The sequence below is a fragment of the Caretta caretta genome, chromosome 10 (assembly GCF_965140235.1).
Source record: "Caretta caretta isolate rCarCar2 chromosome 10, rCarCar1.hap1, whole genome shotgun sequence".
Lineage (NCBI taxonomy): Eukaryota > Metazoa > Chordata > Testudines > Cheloniidae > Caretta > Caretta caretta.
The window spans coordinates 64444872-64459182 of NC_134215.1; the positions used below are offsets into that span (position 1 = coordinate 64444872).

The 14311-nt window shown below is 42.1% G+C and overlaps 1 protein-coding gene across 18 annotated transcripts in view; it reads left to right on the forward strand.

The window, feature by feature from the left end:
- SEMA6D (semaphorin 6D) overlaps window positions 1-14311 on the forward strand; it is a 289642-nt gene that overhangs the window by 248543 nt on the left and 26788 nt on the right. Inside the window, exons 1-2 of one of the 18 annotated variants that reach the window (XM_075133100.1) lie at window positions 4757-5108; window positions 12709-12828. The exons of 14 other annotated variants lie outside the window; for them this stretch is intronic. The gene's annotated coding sequence lies outside the window, so the exon portion shown is untranslated. Of the gene's footprint in view, window positions 1-4756; window positions 5109-5173; window positions 5466-12708; window positions 12829-14311 lie in introns of those variants that run through there. 3 more of the 18 variants (XM_075133095.1, XM_048866520.2, XM_048866521.2) reach the window with 3 other exon arrangements.

The following is a 14311-nucleotide window of genomic DNA, read 5'->3' on the forward strand; positions in this document are numbered from 1 at the left end:
GAACTTGAATCCTAGTCCAATATTCTCCAATCCAGCAGGAGCTGGGAGCACTGAATAGGCAGCACACTCAAGTCTGAGCGTAGAGCATCTCCACTGTGACAGATTAAAGCCTGGTGTTAATGGGGTCCAAAGGGAGGTCTGAACAGTCAGCCACTAACAGGCTGGTGGCTATGATGTGGATTCACAGGGACAGGAGGCTAAAGCAAGAGACCCTAAAGGTTCCTCAGGTATCCATCAGGCATATTAAACCCCTTTTAATTTTGTATAAGGAAATGATCAGCTACAGTCTGTAGGTCCATACCCCCGTACCAATGATGAGAGAAGAAATATCACACTTTGGGGCTTCCTATTTTCAGCATGTATCCTTTTAAAAATCCAGAGAAAGGCATCAAGAAGAGGGTACTTTAATAATCAGTGCAGATGAAAAGCCCATTTTTCCTTGAACAGCTCTGCATTTATTCATGTGGTGCTCAATATACATGTCTGTGACTATCAGCCCTGCCCCCTAGTACCGCTCCCCAGTGTGATATTGACTGGGGCTAATGCTGCACGAAACCAAGAGCTGCATGAAAATAATGTTTTGTGGATATTGGTATAAACTAATATCAGAACAAACTATTACTTACCGCTGCTTTGAGGGTTTGGGAATTAGTCACTAAATATCACCTTAAATCTAAAATTGTCAGCCCTAATTAAAGCAGGCATAATAACTACAATCTATTTCATTTTTTTATCTTTGTTTATTACAATAGTGTAAGTCATAATGTATCTGTTCATTTTGCAAGGATGATTCAAAGGCAGTTAATACAATAAGAACTGTGCACATCTTCACCGTAATTAATTACATATCTAATAGTTCTGTACAGTAGGGAGATGCCTTTTAACTCCATTGAAATGCATTGGATTAGGAGAGTTTATTGAAGGAAAATAATAGAAAAAATGGTAAATATTTTTGTTGAAACATAGTGACTGTGATGATTTAACAATTATCAAATTCTAACATTATTGTAATTTGACCATAGCACCATAGTTGACACCGCTATTCTTACAGAAAACTCAATTTGACCTAAATGAGCACAAAACATCAAACACCAGTTTCACATCTTATCCAAAGGACATCACCTTGATGTGGCAATGTGCTGTGATGCTGGTTCAGCACGGACTCAGGCAGTAGAGTGACACCTGCTGAATCACTCACACCATTTCCCACATTATGTAGATGTTCCTTAGAGACGTGCCTTTCAAGCAAACCTTGCTAGGCTTATGAACGCTGAGGTTGGTATCCCAAATATACAAATTAGCAAGAATGATGTACAGTTCCACTTTCCAACCAGCCACCAATATCTTGCAGTCGTGATTTCCGTATCAAATTTTAGATCCCGTTTTAATTAATTATACACAAATTCATCTCTGGTTGTGAGCCCACTGACGTCACCTGAGTGGAGTGAAACCTGACTTCTGCTTTTTCTTCCTCAGTTAGCATTAAATGGTAATGACTGGGACTCAACATAACAATTTAAATTAATTTAACATATGTTAGATTAACATAAAATATATTTGTATTAATAGTATTTTAATGAAGCAAAAACTCAGTTTCCAAATCATTGATATAATAGACTGTCATTGTTATAACAGCATACACACTGTGAATATTTTGGTCCCAGATTTAACACACTTCATAAATTATAAAAGATAGTGATGATTCTGTAAAGCACTTTGATGATGGAAAGTGCTTTAGATCAAACAATGAATCTGCAAGATGCCCCTGTGAGATAATATGAGTAAACACTATTATTTCCAGGTTTCAGAGAAGCATCCGTGTTAGTCTGTATTCGCAAAAAGAAAAGGAGTACTTGTGGCACCTTAGAGACTAACCAATTTATTTTGTTAGTCTCTAAGGTGCCACAAGTACTCCTTTTCTTTTTACTATTATTTCCATTTTGTAGCTAAGAAAATTAAGTCAAAGAGATTAAGGCCCAGATCCAATGGAAGTTAAGCATCTGAGGATCTGGACCTAACTCACTTCTTCAGGATCTGAGTGGAAATCACTGTCAGGGCTAGGATTAGAATTTTGGCATGCCTGGCTGTCAGTCCTGTTTTCAGACCATTTGATTGTATCTCTTTACTACCAAATACCACTGATGTGTTTCTTTTACAAATCAATCATTCTAGAGGTAATTAACACCTAAAAGCCTTGTTTCTTTTAATCCCATTAACGTATTTGCAAAAAGAAATATGTTGGCAGAATCCAAAGGTTCAGAGTTACAATGGGGAACAAGTATTAGGATAAAGCAAAGTTAAGAACTAAATATCTTGACAATGCTCCTTTTATTATGCACGCTACTGACACAATAGTGATCTGTTGTGTCAATGAGGATTTAAGGAGCTTTTCTGCACATGTTACTGATGGTTTATCATGTCAGTTGAAGCCTGCGTATATTTGTCTTAAAACCAATCATTATAATTCCTGTACTGAATTGTGCATGTACAATAAATGTGCATATTTAAAATCCTTATTTAAAGTGGTTACTACGCATGCACAACAGCAGGTTTCAAATCTTAATAAAGCACTGTATTTAATATTTTAAAATAAACCTAAGATTCTAGTCAACATTGTGTACCAAAATCCTCCAAAATTCATGTGTTAACTGAAATCTCTTTTAAAATTATATAAGCATCCCATTCTGATATCTGGAATGTTACGGGCCAGATTATGAGTCGTGATCACAAGGAGTCTTCCTCCCCCTTTGCTCACCTGAGTTGGGGAGCATGAGGACAGCACAAGGCTAGTGCTGGTGGGTGTGCTAGACTTCCCAAGGAACCTACTGCTGGGGTAATCCTAAATTTCACTGCTAGGTGAATTTTTAAGGATCAATTACAAAACCCTTGAAAAATGAAGTTCAGTATGAAAATACTGGTATGCCCTCATGGACTGCAGTTTTACTAATAAGAACTGCTGTGGGACATGCAGAGAACAGGCAGACTTACCCCATGTCCCGTTTTAATTTTTTGGCTTGGGCAGCCTGCATATAGGAGGATGTCAAGTAAAAGGGAGTAGCCCTGTTAGTCTGTATCCACAAAAACACAAGGAGTCTAATGGCACTTTAAAGACTAACAGATTTATTTGGGCATAAGCTTTCGTGGGTAAAATACCACTTCTTCAGATGCATCGTGGTGTTTTACTCCCGAAAGTTTATGCCCAAATAAATCTGTTAGTCTTTAAGGTGCCACCAGACTCCTTGTTGTTTTTATAGGAGGATGAAAGTTCTGTAAAATGAGAGAATAGAGGCTCTGTGCAGAATATATGCTTCTGAGTATAAAGACTGCAGAGATATTTAGTGAACTGAATCCTTCTTCGTGATGCAGTCACATTGCACACTATATGCTTTTTCTGCCCTCAGGTTTGCAACTTGATTCCTAATCAAGCCAATAGTCACCATCCCAACATCTTCAGTCAGTGTCCAAATTTTAATGCTTGCAGCATAGAGTTGTTCCCTGAAAGCAGGAAATAAAGAATGTCCTTACACCTCTAAACAGGTAAAAGCTTCTGGGTTACAAAATAGCTTTGCTGAATGTCTACTGTAAAGAAGCGTGCAGTGATATAGCTTTCAGCCTTTCGCCACCAGAGAACATCAGAGTAAAACAGACAAAGGATTGATTTGCCAGAAATGTCCTATTCCCATGACTGAGAGGCTTTTTGGAACAGTCACTGAAGAGAATTTACTGTGGACCAAATCCTGTAGTCTTTACTTAATTCACTTGGTTCTCAACACGCAAAACTCCCACTGTGAAGGCAATGTGAGTTTTGGCTGAGTACAGACTTGCAGGATCAGCCCAGCATAGTTCTTCAGTCTAAGTAGCACCTACTCACAAGTTTTGTGAGGAAAAAAATTAGGGGAAGGGCAGTTCAGCAACAACCCACCGGATATTTACTGTTGTTCAGTTTCACAAGTTTATGTGCACCAGTTGGGGTATGTGGTTCTGAAGCTTGAGTAACTCAAATGCTTTCCCAGTGACAAGCTATGAATTATTTTAAAGATTAAATTCTGTTTTCCCACCATGAAAGAGAGCACAGATGATAAAGTTTGGTGTGTAATCATTTTTTCTTTTCTTTCTTTTTTTCCCCCCAAGGAGCCTCCAAAGTCCTTCATGCCATTTTAGGCTTTAAATGATTCATATTCCATCTGAAAATTAATAAATAGTAGCTGACTCCTAGAATTAATTTCTAAGATTAAAACCTTTGTTTCTGACTATATGACTTTTTTTTTTCTGCTGATGATGGGCTACTTAAAATGATGTCACTTCAAGGACATTTTTTTTCTTTCCCCTCCTCTTTCACGGTAAAACTGACTTTCATTAATCTGCAAAATTGTACTGTACTGAATGGCTTTCATTCAAAGTAGACATGAGAGTGCCTATGTGTACACACACACACACATAAAATGCTGTTTGATTGCCTCTTCCCAGCTGTTTACCTTAGAGGTTCTAAAGTGGTGGTGTGATGGGGAGGCAAGAAATTGCCTGACCAAGAAAAACTAAGGCTGAACTTTGCTGAAAGACTGGGCATGCCGATCCTTTTGGCAGCAGTTGTTTGTCCTCAGGATGTCTGAAATAAACGCTTCATAATAAAGGAGTGGGGGGGGGGGGGCGAAGCGGGAGCGAGCAGGCTTCTTCATGACCGCTGCACGCAGCTAGCCAGTGTGGCTGAGGTGCTTGGAGCTGGTGTAGCTGCTCCTGGTAGGTGGGGGGCTGAGGGAGGAGGCGAGGCCACTGAAGGGTCACTGAGCGCTGGGGGCCTCAGCAACAGCCGCCAGGGAGGGCGATCAGCCCAAGCCTGCCTGCCTCTCCGAGCCTAGGGGGGTGGGACCCTGGACTCCAGCCGCCTGCTTGTTGGGAGGGAAGAAGCCTCTCCCTCTCTGGGTGGATTGACTGGAGATGGATCGAATTACACCATTTGCTGTGCTCGCGTTTGTTTTGCTCCCGGTTTGTCCCAGCGCTCCTAGAGCTGGCGAGTTTCAGGATTACGCTGGCGAAGCCCGAAGCTCGGCTCCGGATTTGGGTTTCGGGGTAGCGCTCTCCCGAGCTTGCTTTCCTCCTTCCCTTATGAGGTAAGAGCTTCATTTGCAACCCTGAGCGCTGGCAGAGCTGACGCCGAGCCGCCGCATCTCGCGCCTTCGCTGGCTGCACCGTGCCCAGGCTAGCGGTGCAGTGCGCAGTGCCCGGCCGGCGGGTCAGGGACAGAAATAGTCCGAGCAGAGGTTATTTTTACTTGCTTGTTGCCGACTCTGCGTGTCGGGGTGGGAGGAAGAGCCAGGAGAGAGGGTGAAAAGTTCCCAGCCTTCGCAGGGACGGTGCCGAGCCCTTCCCCTTTCGCACGGTGTGTGCGTTTGCGTTGGAGGCTGCGTCCCCGGGCTGCGACGCGCAAGTTGGCCTCGGGAGCCTGCTGGTGTTTATTTTGGGCAAAGGTAGGTGGGTCCGAGGCCGGCGGGGAGGTGCCGTCCAGAGGCCATTGGAACTGATCAGCGCTGGGCTGCAGCAGCTGGGCCCGCCGGACAGCTGCGGGGTGCGCTGGGGAGGGGTTGTTTTGAACGCCCCCCCCCCCCCCGGCTGTGCCAGCCCGCGCCGCGCGCTCTGGGATGGGGAAGGCTGGCAGGAGGCACCGGCCAGAGAGCGCCCTTAGCAGCCAGCCTGCCGCGGGGACCCTGGCGCTCCCGGGCTCCAGCGGCCCGGAAGCCCAGCCTCGCCCGCTGCACAGCCACAGCGGGAGCAGCGCGCTGGGACGGGGGGGGGCAGAACTAGGAACCACCTGTTACACCCGCCACGGTGCTGCGGTGCCGCCGCTGGATGGTGCCCCCAGCACGGCCTCGCGTGCGCTGCTCCAGCCCGTCCTGCCCACGCTGGCCCTGGCGCCGCCGCCCCCCACCCCAAAGCTGCCGACCTTGCCCCCGGGCTCCCTCTCCTGCTCCCCTCCCTGGGCACGTTACGTGGCTTTGCGGTGGCATGTGAATTGACTGGCCCCTCTTGAATTCAGGAGAGCCGGGGGTGTAGAAACACTGGGGGGAGGGGGGGATGCGAGAGCCACTGAACCAACCCTGTAGCTAACGGAACCCACGTCAAGCCAGGGGGTGCGGAGCACCCACCACCCCTCGTTCCAGGACCTTTGGGAGAGCGCTTGCCACGGCGGGGCGAGCAGGCTGCGAGCTTCCGGGCGGACTGGGGCGTGCAGCGCCAGCGCTCAGTGAGCCTTAACCTGCCGCCTGCCTGGGAAATTCCTCTGCGTGGCAGCTCGAGCCGGCTGCTCCCTCGGAGCCGGATCAGGCCCCTCTGTCCCCCGTTAGAAATGATTTATTGGATAATCTTGGCCGAACCTTCGTGGTTCCTCCAGCAGTCGGTACTAGTCACGCGTTGGGAGCCAGAGGGAGCTGTATTTCAAACTACCATTAATTATGGATGGAAACAAATAAGAGAGTCAATTCTGCATTAGCCCTTTGCAATGGCAGGAATATCTTAACCCTTTCACCCTGCTCGCCTGATGACAGCAATGTTTTGTTTAAGTGTAAAGTAGCGAAACTTTGTTTCGGCTCTGCAGCAACTGGTACTGCAGCTTATACAGAGTACAGTAATTAAATGGGTTGCAGCTGCCTTTATTATTTATAAGACCTGGATAGAAATGAAAGGGTGCACAGATAGTTCTAGGTGGAGATTATTCCTGTGTTTTAAAAGGGATCTTTTTCAAATGCCCTGCCATCGTGTTTTGTATTTTATGTCTCTTTCTATATAGACATATTGTGTGGCTGGAAAATTCAGTTAAATGCTTTAAGCCTCTGAATTTCATTAATTCAAAACACTGTAGTTCCAAGTGTTTATAGCACTCCAGTAAGGTAGAGGACATAGAGGTTCTCTGGTCTCCAGATTGTTTAATACTGTTGGTCAAATTCTGATAGTTTTAGGTCTGTGAGAAACCCGCAAGTGAAATTTGGCCCTGCGTGTATAAAATAGCTACAAACACACACACACATCTATGCAGACAAATGTACTTACTCAGGCATGCGTCAGCAGTAATGTGATTGTTCGTAATGTATACAGATGTAGTACTTACTATGCATTCAGTATTGTAGTTTATATATACACCCCACACAATTCCAGCGAACAATACAGAGAATTTGCAGCAAAGAACTGTCACTGAAAAATTAATCATCCTTGACTTACGTAAAATCCATGACATTTTGCTTAGTTATTTTCAGGGGGACAACATGTCTTTACTAGAATAACGTTAGCTCTGCATTAAGTTGTTAGTGTTCCAAAGAAGCATAAAAGTATTTTAGTAATGGCATTAATTCTTCCTTCTTTTAAGTGTTGGTGTCTTGGTGGAATTTCTTCCTAATTCTTCAGAGGCTTTTTAATACTTGTGTATCACTCTCATGAAAATCCTTTTATTGAGTATTTTTCCAAGATTCCTTCTTTATATTCTTGAGGAGTCTGGAAGCTCACTGTGAGGCTGTACTAGCATTATAGTGGCAAAAGGCTTTTATTCTGCTTTATTCACACTGTAAAAATCTATCCACCTCAAATGTGTATGTATCTAATTCAGTAAATTAAGCTGTATACAATCATGTTTAATGTAGTGAGTGACAGGTATATCCTGTTATGTTGGCAGATATTGTATAAACATTTACTCTGGCTTGGACAAATGGAAATTGCCAGATGAGCCCTGTGATTTTTTTCTCTATATAATCGTAAACTTTAACACTTTTTATAGAAACTAATATACTCAGCTGTTTTAAAAATGGAAAGAAAGAGTTTGCATTAGGAATTTACTCGCATTTTTAAATTAAGTAGATTGAATTTGTTTTCAAAGGAGAGCCAAAACTATAACCCAGAGGCTTTAAATTGGGTTATTTAACAGGCTGCTCACTTTCATCTGCATCTTTAGTTACATTGAACTACCATTCTTCTTCATATCCTGCAGTCTGTCACTACCTCTGTTCATTTCTGCTAAGGATGCAACAAAGATATCATCATCATCTAAACATGCTTTGTGTGATGTAGGAGGGTGTGCTAGGAATACAGTGACCAGCCTTGTCACAGCTCCACAAGCCAGCTGTGTGGCTGCATTTGTTTCAATCATTGATGCCCTTTTAGTTGGACCATCTAACATTTCTGCCTCTTTTGTATGGCTGATTTGATCTGATTGTGACAGCAAACGCCTTAGCCCTTGGAACTGCTAGAACTTTGATCTAGTTTTATGAAGTTCACACATTTAGAGAGAATGCCTAATTATGTGTTCAATTCCCTGTGCCTAAACAGGTTCTAGCTCAGATATGTACCATCAAATGAGATACAGGATGGTAAAGAAGTAGTAGTAAAAAGTCACTTAAAAAAATCTTAAACTACAAGGCTCCATGTAGGTATGACTAATTGTCACAACTGCTGGTCTGATTAGATACATCTTTTAAATTACTGCACTTAACACAGGAATGGGTCTTGCTCACATTGATGGCAATAGGAGTTTTGCCATTGGCTTCAGTGGCAGTAGGCTACAGCCCCTTTTTATATACATATTGAAAATGGCTTGGTTATTCTTCTTTCTGAAAAACAAACAAAAATCTCTAGCAAGAAATCACATGAAGAGCATATGTGGATATGGCCAGTTCTCACCATGAATGTTATAGTGAGTAAAATGATAAAAAGTAGCTTTGCTTCAATTTTTGTCTTTGCCTTGAAAGACCAAGGAAGTACTTGCTTTATTTGTTTATTACATAGCTGGTCCCTAATATTTCCCAACAAACATTTTTGTTTTTTTGCTTTGATTAATAAACACAGGAGATAGAGGGGAGACTGCCCTATTTTTTGCTTAGCAACTAAATAAGGAAATAAAGGGGTGTATAATTCCAGTAAGAAATGTAAACGTATATCCTGCTATTGGATAAATTAATCATTTGCTCCAGGAACAGTTAAGGAAAAAGATGGAAGGCATAATATTTGCATTGGGTAATACAAGCAGTCCTATATGTAATTAAAACGGTTCAAATGTTGATGTAATCAAAACTGCTGTTAGAACAGATTATCTCTTTTTATGCATTAGATAAGCTTGCTGCAGTTCCAGTTAAAATCCGTCTAAGCCATTTTATTAAGTTGTTACTTGTTCTGTGAATAGCTGCCAGCTTCAAGTTCAAGTTCTCATGTCACATGAAAGAAATGTTCAGTGAAAATCATATTGCTAGCTTTATGATGCTGTTTTCAGTAGCTGTATTGTCTGCCTTAGTCCACTTTCCCTTCTTGTGCCTTGACAGTAATTATAGTACAGCTAATAACAAAAGTTGATTCAGTTTATTCAAACAAGAAAACTGTTAAATTGTCTAACTTCCAAAGGCAAATGTTTGTCTAACTAGAGAGATCAAATCTGGAGTGTACATATGTAACATATGAGGTGTGTTTATTTCCCTAACATTTCTGTTCCATTAGGCTTTTGTTAACTAAACTAGATTAGCATTTTAACAACCCTGAAGTGAACTTCTGCCATTCTTTCTACTTGGACACTGTGTGTAGAACATTCATCATTCTGTCCTTGGCCACAACAGGCTACTGGCTTCATAACCATTTGGAGCTACACAGAAGCCATCCGACTGTGAACAGCACAGCTGGCTACAGCAATTTTGTCTTCCATACCACTGGCAGCATTGTCTGGCTATGGTAACTAAAGTTAACATCCAGAACATGAAGTTTCTTTTGTTTGGCAGATTTAGCCCTGCCCTGAGGCAGCTCAGTGGCCACACCTGCAGAAAAGTCACAAAATGGTCGCTAGAAATAAATAGCACCAGTGGACAATTTAAAAAAATCTGGCTTCAGGATCTCAATCTGTTGCTTAGAGTGTGATTATTAATTCAGTTATTACTTGAAAGAGAACATTTTATTCGAATCCTACTTGGTTTCAGTTTGGAGATTATGGCATATTTTGAAAAAAGATAAAGGAGCAGAACTTGCTTTGATTCAGTCAGTCAAACTGCCAAAGAGCACAGAAAGAAAGAGAAGAATTGTTCCATGTATTCTACATGTTATTGCAAAAGCTCTTTTCCTTCCACAACGGGAAACATGTGATTTAGCAGAATCAGTGCCCAGAATCTAATAGTTTCAACAGATGCTTTTCTAAGTTTGTTTTGCAGATTTAGGTACTTAATATAAAATAACTACATAAATTCCAGTATGTATTGCTTTACTCCTGAATTGTGCTAAGAAAGCCAGGTAACCAGCAGGTAAATAGAGTGAGGGCTCTATTGTAATCTTACTTGTTGGGATGTTAGCATAATTCAAACAAGTTGGTCTAACATGCTGTCTCTTGGTGGAAATCCATGGCTTTCCTCCTAGCATCTAATTCTTATTTCAAGAAGCAGGGAGGTCAAGAGGTGTTATCAAAAAATGGGGGGGAGGGAGGGAGGAAGTGGAAAAAGGGGAGGAGCACAGGATTTAAGCAAGCGAGTGACATTTGTTCTGTCCAGAATATTGAAGAACATTGTAAATTAAATCAGTCGCTAGACAGCTTTGATTTATACACTTACACAGCAGATTGCCCTTGGTCTGTCTGACCCTGGTAACATTACAGAGGTCATATTTACAAACAGATATTCTTCTTGAATAATGGGTAATTACTGAATAATGTTGTTTTCTGCCATTTCTGTACAGGCTTTTCTTAAACACAAGCCATACAGTTCATCTCTTTTCTTCAGATGAAATAACTGTGACAACATCCCTCTTGTAGTATCTTGAGTAGTAGCAATGTGCAAGATCATGTCCCAGGCCCTCCCATTGGTAGCATTCCCCTCAGAGTTTACAGTGCCATAAAACAAATGGTACTTATCTCACTTTTCTAAAAGCATCTCTGCATTAGGGCCTTATTGAGATTCACCTCCCCCGTATTGGCATGTGAAGATCCATAGTGTGCTCTGGTCCCTTTTCCCAAGGATGTTTTTTGGCACTGCAGTTATTCAGGCCCTAGGAATATCACCACATGGACAGACAGTGTTGCTGTTACCCCACTATGTACTGTGACACACAATAGTCATAGAGTCAGAAAAAAATTATCATACTCATATGTGAAATCCTCCTTCAATCCTTCAGTCAAACACTACCCAGGGACCAGTGTGCCTGTGTGTGCTTTGGGTTGTTCTGGGAGGCTGCAAAGGAGAAAAAAATTATATATATATTTAAATTTCAAATGCCAGAATAAGATCCTAAGCATACATATAAAACTTCAGGATCGTATAAAACCTTAGCTGGTTTTGAAAACATTAAAGTATTTGTAAAGTAGCCATTACTCTGCCCATTATTGTAGGCTGTATTTTAAAAAAATTTTAAAGGGACACATCTGCCGTGCATGTCTCCACAGTTGAATAGCACACAATTAAATGGATGGGCATAAGATCTTACTATCACCCTGGCTGCAGCAGGCTTGGGAATTTACAGAAGTGATGCTTTCAATGTCTAGGATCAGATAATCAGCAAACCAGTACAGAATCACTCTCCATTCCCTGAAGTTGGCTAAGTGCCAGGTTTTTTTTTGCAAATATAGCTATTCTGTGTATTACCACCTGGAGAAAGGGCACTGAGGTGATAGGTAGGGATAAGAGTGTTAAAGTTCTCAACAGTGAGGGAACAATGTCCCCAGGCGCCTCATGAAAGGAGTAATAAGAAAAAAATCAGTTTACAGAGTTGAATGGTTTAGTTCAATTTGCGAAGATCTGCTTCTCCATGACACCTCCTTAAATCCAACACATGTGACTCAAAGATTAGTCATTTGTTTTTGCTGACTAAATCATATACTTTCATAATGTAAATGCTATGCAGATATTTTTAGCAATACATATTTTGATTTAATGATAACCTAGGACAAGGATAATCAAATCACATGCTTCAGGGATTAATCTGATTCCCTGCAGAGGGTAGGATAGGAATTTTTGCTCTTTATACACAACTATACAAGTTTTTTCTAGGTGTGCAGTGAATGGTGTTTTCCTGAAGCATTAGGCTTTGCTCCCTGCCAAAGACAGGATACTGGACTGGATAGAGCAGTGGCCTGCCATGGAAAAACTATGGCCATATATTTATTTCATTTTTTGCAGCATACATATAGTTGTTTCATGCAGTTATAGAGAGATATATACGCATGCATGTGTGTATTTTGTTTGGGTCAGCACGTGTGTATTCTGTTTGGGTCAGATGTACTTGTTCATTCACACAGCTCCAAATTAATCTCTGTGCTGGTGCTATTTGTAACACAACAGCTGAGGGGAGTGGTTTGTGCCTCCCCTATTCACGGTCTGCTGGGAGCTAGGAAGGATGGTATAGTGGTCAGGGTGCTAGCTAAGAACTGAGAAGGTCCAGATTCAGTTCCCTTCTCTGCTACAGGCTTCCAGTGTGACCTTGCACAAATCACTTATCCTCTCTGCACCTCAGTTTCCCAATGGGTATAAGTTTCTCCTTACCTCACAAGTATGTTGTGAGGATACATACATTTAAGATTTGGAGATGTTCAGATACTACAATGATGTGGGTGATAGATATAAGAACCTAAGACAGCTGGTACACGCTGGCCCCATGTATAGGCTACAGCTGCCCTAAATTGTGCCCCTGTTGCAAAGAGACATTACAGTGATGCAAGAACACCTACCATTCCTCCTTCAGTCTCTGAAACCCCACCTTCTCCCACTGCAGGTGCCTCCTATTAGGGTGGAGAAGAGCCGACTTTACAGTTCCTGCAGATGGCCTTTTGCACCAGGACTATCCCGCAGTGGGTCACAGCACAATAATGAATCCCCCTCTCTCGCGGAGTGTGTGCGTGAGCATGTATATGATCCATTTGCAAATATACACTCACAGACAACAAAAGTAGCAAATGTAATAATGTGATCCAAATGTTCAGTGCTAAGCTAAAAAGAAATAGTTTTCTGCCATTATGTGAAAATCTAGCGTGACTGGAACAGAGTCTGCATTTGATTAGACAATTTAAAAAATGTAAGAGACTTTACACTTGAGGGCAATGCTGCAAAACAATTGCACAGTACATGCTATAAAATTGGTTTGCCTTCACCAGATTTCCATGTTTTTATGCACTGTGTCTCAAATTATAAATATGAAATGTCACATGGTAAATTAATGCTTTTTGATGTCATAGAGTAAATAAAAGCAACAGGGTAAACAATTACACAAAAGTTTAAATAACCCATGAGACAGAAGAATATAATTCATAGTGCATTCTCTTCTCTAGCACAAGAGAAACATTCCGTACAACATTCTTTCCCCGTTGTAGTTAATCTTTAACACTCAACAAGATAATATGAAGAGTTAAGATTAAGCTCCAGCTTTGTATACTTTTTCACGCCTGCATTTGCAAATGCAGTTGACTGGTCTGACAGAAGTGGCAGAGCACGTGTTTTGCATATCCCAATGGGTCAGTTTAGTGACCAACTATTAGATTAGTTCATAGAAGAGGCCAACAAATATTCAAAACAGTTGTTCACCCATTTTTACAGGCTAAATCAAGGGTGTGGGCAAAATTTGAGGCTGGCTAAAAATTCAGCCTTCAATGTGTATACTAGTAACCCTGCTCCAAAGGTGCTTAGGAGGCTGTGACCTGTTTGTTGCCATAAATGATTCTTCTCTTTCCCTTCACCTTTTCTACCAGCCATTTACTTCCTCTTTGAAGTGCTGGCACTCCTGTGAGCCCATCCCAAAGCAGCACTCCCAACCAGCACCCTTCTAGCCAACAGCCATACCACGACCTTTCCACCAGCAGATGCCCTGACATCCAGCAGCTGCAGTATGTTCCATCAGCGCCACCACCCCAGCCAGGGTCAGCAATACAATGCAAGAGGTTTGGGATAGGGAAGAGGTGTGGAGGAGGATATTCTTCATGAAGCAAGATTCAGCGCTACATTGTCTGGGCCACGGGCTGTTAGACAACAGATATGCCTCCTCCACAGTGCAATTCTCTCACTCCTCAGCATCCTACTTTGGAGGCACTTATGGGCCTCTTCAAATACCCTCCTTTCCATATCAGAACATCTCAGCCTCCTTCTCCTGCAGGCATACCCAACCCTCACTCGTCCCTCATGTGCTGGCCCAAGGTGCTAGTGGGCAGTGCTGATACTTTTGGTAGTCCTAGGGAGTGCTGTTCATGGGAGGAGCCATTTTCTCCAGTGTTGAAAGATGGTAGTGCTCATGAAAGAGAGAAACTGATGATGCTGTAGCTGAATAAATTGCACCTTAGATCTACATTGTATCCTCACTTGCACACACTGGTTTATACCTGGCCCAT